The following is a 9,307-nucleotide window of genomic DNA, read 5'->3' on the forward strand; positions in this document are numbered from 1 at the left end:
GACTGTGGTGCAGTTGCTCTGAGACAGGTTTCCCACTAACTCAATCAGGCGAAATCCTCTGGTCAAGTTCGTAGTGCCATTGAAAACCGGCGGATTGTCTTTAAACTGTGATTTATGTTTAATCCACACACCATGAACAGTATTAGACGATTTTCTCAGTTTGCCACTGAAGTCAGAGATGTAAAATGAACATGGAATCTGCACACAAGACCCAGCCAACGCGTTAATTTCCCCCGGCAGAGAAATGTTGTAGAACTCTGTAACATACAAAACAGCAAATTAAATTATTACACATCTTTCACAGATCAAGTGTCTTCTCCAAGTCCTCTTATTTAGTCACTTCCTCACTGAATAGGGGAGCACAGAACATAATTACTTTCCTTTTTTACAAGACTGCAGATCAAATACACAAGCGTAATTTAGAGAGTTTGTGTTTTCGTAGTTTGTCCACTGTATCTGTTAGAAGCTGCACAAGGAACTCACAAGAAATTCACCATTTGAATAACCAGTCAGTAGAAACTCACCGTTTGAATAACCAGTCAGTAGCAGGCAGCTAAAGATAAGCAGAATCTGGATGCTGAGCATAATGATCAGTCCAAGATGAACACTAGATATGAACACACACACACATACGAAATTTTTTTATTATCTTCAGATAAATTATCATCTTCATAATTCTGTGATATGCAGAGGAAGCATACATTGGTCATTAACCATGCTGTTTCAACTACATCATCATTCATCATGATCAACAAAAAACATGGAATATATTTCGTTAACCTTTGATTTTTAACATCATAACTGTTATCCTTACTTTACAGATTAATCATTTTTATCAATTCTGTGATCAATCATCCGTGGTCTAATCATCCTGTTAAGAATGATGTTGGGAGATAAGGGTTCAGCTCTAATTTTTTTCAAACCTTTAAAAAATATCAAAATGTAACTAAAATTCTGTGTGTGAGTGCATTTAAATAGAGAGTGGAAAGTCTTACCGCAGGGCATTGAGGGAGAAATAGAGAAGTTCTCTGATCTGCTGTGTTTTGTCAGACCCGTTTGAATTGTCACGTGACAGTAAAGACAACTCCCCCACAGGGTGGACCTAAATGTACAGATCTTTTCCACCCTGATTGTGCTATTAGATTATACAGACTGATGATCCATGTAAGATGTCTGAAGAGGACAAATGAAGGTCATTAATCTGGGTTTGTATGGAGTCTTGGATGACCCCTCACTCTGTTCAGATTACAATCATATTTACACCAGGGACATTCAGGGCCTGTAAACCTCAGCTGGAATTCAGTAGACTCAGAATCTTCAGAACTGACAGATTAAATTCCATGAATTCACTGATATTAGCTTACACTTATAAATAAAAACAATAAAATAAATGTCAGTTATGAGTGTAGCAGCTTTTTTCATTGGCCCACAGAGAGGCAGTTCTCTTTCTTTCTTTCTTTCTTTCTTTCTTTCTTTCTTTCTTTCTTTCTTTCTTTCTTTCTTTCTTTCTTTCTTTCTTTCTTTCTTTTCCTTTTCTTTTCTCTTTTTTTTTGTGAGTGCATGTTTCACTAAGTCACTTGGTAACCTCCACCACTTCCTCTCTCTATAACTCTCTGTGTTGCAACATGTCACCATTAAAGGGTTCATCAAAAGTCAACAAGCAATGTGATGTACAATGCGTTTGATTAACATTAATATTACTTGAGTCATTTGAAGTTCTGTTACTCAAATAGTTTTATACGTTTGTGTGTATGTATGGATAGGTGGATATATATGTATGTGTGTAGTGTTATAAATGTGTAGCTGTATTAAAACAGACAAAGACAGCATTAATGTTTTGCTTTGTTTTTGTCTTCTCTATTATGAAAAATTACATATTCCAGACTTTTATTTTTTCAACAATCCTGGAAATAAACCCTTTGAGAATGCTAAAAACACTTCTAGTGATGATTGAATACATTTTCATACAGATGGATCTTACTTCCCCTTACAATTCACCGCCTCTCACACCTACACCATTTATTTGCTTATTTAAAACCCCTTAAATTTGGCTGTTGCAGTTTAATATTTATTATTCGCCTGTATCTTTACTCAACTTTTGCTACTAACAATGAGAAATAAACCAAATGCCATCAAATCAAAACTATGGAATTGAGAAATAAACTGAATTATGACATAAATTGTCGGTCACGTTTTTTATTGAAGTGTCTGACGAAATTTTCCGATACAGTGGTTGTGGTGTATCTGAATAATTCTGCAAATATGGCTGCAAATTATTGGCCGGGTATAAAACTTGGCTTGACAGCTGTGCAGTCCATGCGAGACATCCGTGCTACTGGTGAGTCAACTACTTAATTTAAACCAGCCTCCCCACCCTCAGTATCGGTGGTGGGCTGCAGGATCTTGTCTTCTCGACAGTTACAGTGGTGTATGTAAGATCATGCAGGAAAGATCTATCTCGGAACAATCATCCATTTGTTTTAACATGAAAACCGTATGATAAGGTGTTAGGCTACCAGTTCATTCCGCCCTGCAGATGACTGACTGCTGCATGTACACTCTGGTTAATAATTGTGCTGTATTAAAAACAAAACTTGCCCCTGGTCCTCTGAGCAGCGTTAGCCGTGAAGCCTTGCAGTAGCAAACATCAAACTCAGCAGGAACAACACCACTACAATGTTTATTAAAACTACATAAAGATAGATAGATAGATAGATAGATAGATAGATAGATAGATAGATAGATAGATAGATAGATAGATAGTCATAACAAGACAAAAAAGGGTTAAAAAAAGTCATATTTTTACTGCGATGAGAAGAGAAATGTGAAGAAAGAACTGAGACAGTGTGAGAAGTGTGAAGTGGTAAATTCCTAGTGTGATGTTGTGTTCAATCCTTGACAACTGAAAGAGATACTTCATTTGTTTATGAAATGTTGGACTTTAATGTAATGTAATGTGTTGATCTGTGCCTGGAGCTCTTATGAGTAAGACTGGAGGTATTTTTGAACCGGTTGTCTCCCTAGATTTCAACGTTCTTCTCTGTCCAAACTGTACACTCAACAGTTATTGTCGACAGTGAACTACAGTGAAATCAGCCTAAATAAGATGGGGTATGAACAGCAGTTTGACCAGTAAAAACACCATTTAGAAGAACTGTTAGCATCTTCCGTTTTCATCATGCCTACAGTTATGTTACGGGTCCCACATTGTGGTGCAACAGGTGTTAGGATCCTGATAATACAGGGAATAAATAATTAGACAGGGAGACATGGTTTCACCTCACAAAATCCTCCAGAATAATGAGAGGAGATCGCCGCTTACACATATATACACCTACAGGCAACCCTTACAAAAGTACAAACTTGACAAACTTATCTCACCATATAAAAGGAGGTAAATGCATTTCTCTTTATTTAAAATAATTTTTCCCCGAGTGTCAACCACATGATCTGATGTTCTTTTAGTGGAAGGTATTTAAACACTTACATAACTCATTATATAACTCTTAATATAACTCAGCATCTTCTTACAAATAAATTACATACTGACAGTACAGGAGGTAGCAGAACATACATTTAAAATTAAAAATGATGAACTTGTTCAAAAACAAATTCCACATACTAAAAACACATATGCATAACAAAGATAAGAGACACTGAATTTTAAAGGAACACATTGGATAGTCTTTTTCAGGTTTTCCAACATGTGGGCAACATTTCCTTGGAAGAGCATCCAGTTTTTAATTCTATTTTGAAACAAGGCTCTAGATTACCTGTAGGTTCTGGAATACCATGACCTCACTACACTACATCAGAGATGTTCTTTGAATGTTGAGTTCATACTAACTGGGCTGACTGATTTACTGTGGACTTTTGGATAATGGACTTACCATGGGCAACACAACAAGAAAGAGCATCAATCAATACACTTTAAAAACTGACAGTGAACACAAAACGTTTTAATCAGATCTGTAGATTTACATTAACACTGTCCTCTATTACATCTTGATGTGTAAAACAAACAAAGAAACAAAAATAAATAATTAAACAAAACATTGAGCTCTAAGGCAAAAATAGCCTACCCACAAACAATTCATAGGCTATCCGTCACTGTGAAATTTTGCATTACAAAATGGCATTGTGCGCCACCATCCCCTCCCAAAAAGAAGAAAAAGAGAAAACGGTGCTGTTTTTCTTGTTTACTTGAGTACTGGGTGGAGAGATCCTCTTTTTCTATGGTAGTTCCAAGTGGTCTCGCACTCTATGACAATTCTCACCTCTATGTATTCTCTCTCCGATCCAGCTTCAGGTTCCTGATCAGGTCTTCAAGTCTTTGAAAAACATTGGCAGAATGTTTTAGCAAAAACTCATGCAAAGGTCCAAAACACATGAACACAAATAAAAGTCCTAAATTAAAGCAAAAAAAAAAAGGTCCAAACCCAGCTGGGGTTACGGGGGAAAGTAATCAAATCTGCCTAGCTTAAACTCAAAGACTGAGCAGCATAACATCACAAAGGCAATGCTTAAACACATCTAAATAAACAAGACACAGTGCAGCTAACGGCAACAGACAAGCACGTCCTCTGTGGACTTCTGGTGTGCCATGGCTCCCTCTAGTGGCCAACAGAGGAACAGTCCTCGTGTGTCTCATTCGTGATTGTGAATCTCACTCTGTACTACACTGTGCCTCAAAACAGATGCATCCCATGTAAATATGTGATTAAAAATCACACAGATGATATTGTAAATTAATTTTGGGTGAAAGGTGTACACAATAAGTTTGACAGCCACTTAGTAAATAAATGAATACATCAGTAGAAAATGGAGTGGAGCCATTTTACCTGGCTTGGATTTTCCTCTTGCTTCACATCAGACTTTTTGGATTGTGTCCCTCTGAGACATAGATCAGATATTAAACATTTAGATGCTTCTTGTCTCTCTGGCTCTTTTCTATTCTTTTTAATTGCTATTTGTCTGTTTTCAGTGTACCTCAGTTTGTAATTAAGATAAAGTCTGTGTTTTGTTAAGTGGGTTCTATGCAGTACCTTTTATTAGATCAACTGTAATTAGTATTGCATGACAGACTGAAAGTATTTGTACTAAACACTTTACCATGCTCGATTAGCCATGTTAGCTTGGCTGTTGTATCTAATTTTGACCCTAACAGTGATGTCATCCAGAGACAATGTTGAGATATTAGTCAGCCTGATACCATTACCTCACTCTGGCTGTACACCATAACACTTCTCTGACTAGTTCATCGTTATCACAGGCGAGTAGCAAAACACTTTAATCCTGGCCTCAAATCTCTGAATACAACACAGATGTTTGAGTCTTACATATGGGTTTTATTATTACACATACTGTATGTGTGTAAATTTACATGGGTTTCTACTGAGACTCTGAGGCAATGAAAGAGAAGAGAACTGCATTTGCCTTATGTCCAAGACGATTATCACACAGAGCAGAAGTAGAACTGCTGCTCCTCCAGCGTGGCGAATGGACATCATCACTTTTGACTCAGGCTGTCCTGTAAACACAATAAAATCTTATCGAATTACACAAAACACAGAACCACTTCAAACACGACTGCAGTCAACCGCAGGGGAACATGGGAAAAGGGTTATGACAAAGTACAAGATTAACATATCAACCAATCAGTCTAACTGATTTTTTCCCTTTCAGATACAAGCATAATACCACCATTTGTTTTCTATCCTTATTTTACAGATTCTTCTGGTATTCTCATATTACAAGAAACACACAGTCACCCCAAACCAATCAATCTAATCTATCATTTTTCTGTGTGTGTGTATGTGTGTGTGTTTGTCTCAAATACAGTGAAAATACCATTTGTATTTTTAATCTTTTTTATCCAGTAGTGTCACTATAGTGTACTATATAGTATCACTTTGTGTTATCTTCCTTTATTTCTGACAGTTCTTCAGCCCTTTAGTTAATGTCATTTCTGTGTGTCAGTATGTTGTGTTTCTAAGTCAAATATAATCAGTGCACTAAACTCACTCTCTATGGCCAGCAGGACAGAAGGTGAGTTCTGGGAACCCTGTGTGTTTGTAGCTTGGCAGTAGTACTGTCCCTGATCCTCAGCAGTCACATTCACAATTATCCTGCTTCCAAAGCCCTTTGGTGTCTGCTCTCCTTCTCTGTACCAGGTGTAGTTGTCCACTGTGGGATTGGCTTGGCTTTGGCACGATAAAGACACATTACTGCCCACTGGGACAGGATGAGGAGGCTCAATAGTGGCTTTAGTTTCCTTTGGGGAGACTTTGGAAAGAAAAGCAGTAAAAGAAAAGTGTTAGCACTTTGACAGTTATGTGTGTGTGTGTGTGTGTGTGTGTGTGTGTGTGTGTATGTGTGTGTGTGTGTGTGTGTGTGTGTGTGTGTGTGGATCCATGTCGTTCATTTCTCATGACAAGTTACATTTGAAAAACACTTACACACAACTCGAATCATGGTTGTCTCAGCACTGGTATAATTCTGTCTCTCAGTTGGATAAGTTACGTTGCAGGAGATGTTGATCATGTGATGAGTGTATGAGACAGTGAGGGTCAGATTTGAGAAAAGTGAGGTGGTTTTGTCCACGTTCTGCCTGAACTGAGTTAAAGGTTCCCCTGTTGTTAGTGGAGGAGACCAGGAGAGGACAGGGACAAATTTTGGACATGGAGCATCAACAGAGCAGGTCAGTGTCACTGTGGTCCCCTCCTTCACTTCACCCACAGACGTCATGTTTGGTTTCTGAGGAGAGTCTAAAAAAACAGCAGACACTCCAGCTTTGCCACTTGTGGTGTGTCAGATAATGTTTTGCCATATTTTTAATGTGATGTGCAAAGACTTTTTGTGATGAATGGAAAAGAAATTATTCATCAACAGAAGAACTACTGTGCCAGTTTTTCTCTTACCTGTAACAGTGATTCTTAAAGCTTTGTTTCTTGATGACTCACGGTTTAATGTTACTTTAAATTGCAACATCTCAATTCTGAAGAAATATGAATCTGAATGATTAAGTCCAAGGCCGTGGAAGACTGTGGTGCAGTTGCTCTGAGACAGGTTTCCCACTAACTCAATCAGGTGAAATCCTCTGGTCAAGTTCGTACTGCCATTGAAAACAGGCGGATTGTCTTCAAACTGTGGTTTATGTTTAATCCACACACCATGAACAGTATTAGACGATTTTCTCAGTTTGTCACTGAAGTCAGAGACGTAAAATGAACATGGAATCTGCACACAAGATCCAGCCAACGCGTTAATTTCCCCCGGCAGAGAAATGTTGTAGAACTCTGTAACATACCAAACAGAAAATTAAATTATTACACATCTTTCACAGCTCAAGTGTCTTCTCCAAGTCTTCTTATTTAGTCACTTCCTTACTGAATAGGGGAACACAGAACATAATTACTTTCCGGTTTTACCAGACAGCATTTCAAATACACAAGTGTAGATATATAGTGTTCATCTTTTTGGAGTTTGTCCACAGTATCTGTTAGAAGCTGCACAAAAAACTCACCGTATGAATAACCAGTCAGTAGCAGGCAGCTAAAGATCAGCAGAATCTGGATACTGAGCATAATGATCAGTCCAAGATGAACACTAGATATAAACACACACACACACACACACACACACACACACACACACACACACAAATGATTAAGTTATTATTATCTATAGATAAATTATCATCTTCATCATCTTCATAATTATGTGACGTACAGAGGAAGTATACATTGGTCATTAACCATGCTGTTTCAAATACAATATTATCATTCATCATAAACAACAAAAAACATGGAAAATATTATGTTATTTTTTAATTTTTTAACTTTTAACACTATCCTTTTCCTACTTTGCAGATTTGTATTTTTTATCATGGGAATATCCATAAAGGTCAATTCTGTGATTGGTCACTGTCTAACCATCCTGTTAAGAATGATGTTGGGAGATAAGGGTTCAACTCCAACTGTTTTCAAACCTTTGAAAAAATATTAAAAGTGTAACTAAAACTATGTGTGTGAGAGCATTTGAATAGAGAGTGGAAAGTCTCACCTCAGGACATTCAGGCAGAAATAGAGAAGTTCTCTGATCCCCTGTGTTTTGTCAGACCAATTTGAATTGTCACGTGACAGTAAAGACAACTCCCCTACAGGGTGGACCTGAATATGCAAATCTTTTTCCTCCTGTATTTGTACTATTAGATTATACAGACTGATGATCCATGTAAGATGTCTGAAGAGGACAAATGAAGGTCATTAATCTGGGTTCGTATGGAGTCTTGGATGACCCCTCACTCTGTTCAGATTACAATCATATTTACACCAGGGACATTCAGGGCCTGTAAACCTCAGCTGGAATTGAGTAGATTCAGAATCTACAGATTTCACACATTAAAGACTATGAATTCACCGATATTAACTTACACTTATATATAGAAAAGGAAAGAAAGAAAGACAGAAAGAAAGAATAACATTAAAATGAATGTCAGTTAGGAGTACTGTATAGGAGCTTTTTTCATTGCCCCACAGAGAGGCGGTTCTCTTTCTTACTTTTTTTTCTTTTCTTTCTTTTCTTTGTTTTTGTGAGCGCATGTTTCACTAAACCACTTGGTCACCTCCCACCACTTCCTCACTATATCTCTGTGTGTTGCAACATGTCACCATTAAGTAGTTCATCAAAAGTCAACAAGCAATGTGATGCACATTGTGTTCGATTAACATCAATATCACTTGTGTCATTTGAAGTTCTGTTACTCAAATCGTTTTTGCATGTATGTATGGATGGATATATACGTATGTGTGTTGTGTGATAAATGTGTAGTTATATCAAAACAGATAATGTTTTGCTTTTTTTTCTGTCATGAAAAAATCTTTTCTCAACAATCCAGGAAATAAACCCTTTCAAAATGCTAAAAACACTTCTAGTGATGATTGAATACATTTTCATACAGATGGATCTTACTTCCCCTTACAATTCACCGCCTCTCACACCTACACCATTTATTTGCTTATTTAAAACCCCTTAAATTTGGCTGTTGCAGTTTAATATTTATTATTCGCCTGTATCTTTACTCAACTTTTGCTACTAACAATGAGAAATAAACCAAATACTATCAAGTCAAAACCATGGAATTGAGAAATAAACTGAATTATGACAGAAATCGTCGGTCACATTTTTTACTGAAGTGCCTGAAGAAATTTTCTGATACAGTGGTTGTGGCGTATTTGAATATTTCTGCGAATATGGCTGCAAATTATTAGCCAGGTATCAAACTTGGCTTGACAGCTGTGCAGTC

The sequence above is a fragment of the Chanos chanos genome, chromosome 3 (assembly GCF_902362185.1).
Source record: "Chanos chanos chromosome 3, fChaCha1.1, whole genome shotgun sequence".
NCBI classification, from domain to species: domain Eukaryota; kingdom Metazoa; phylum Chordata; class Actinopteri; order Gonorynchiformes; family Chanidae; genus Chanos; species Chanos chanos.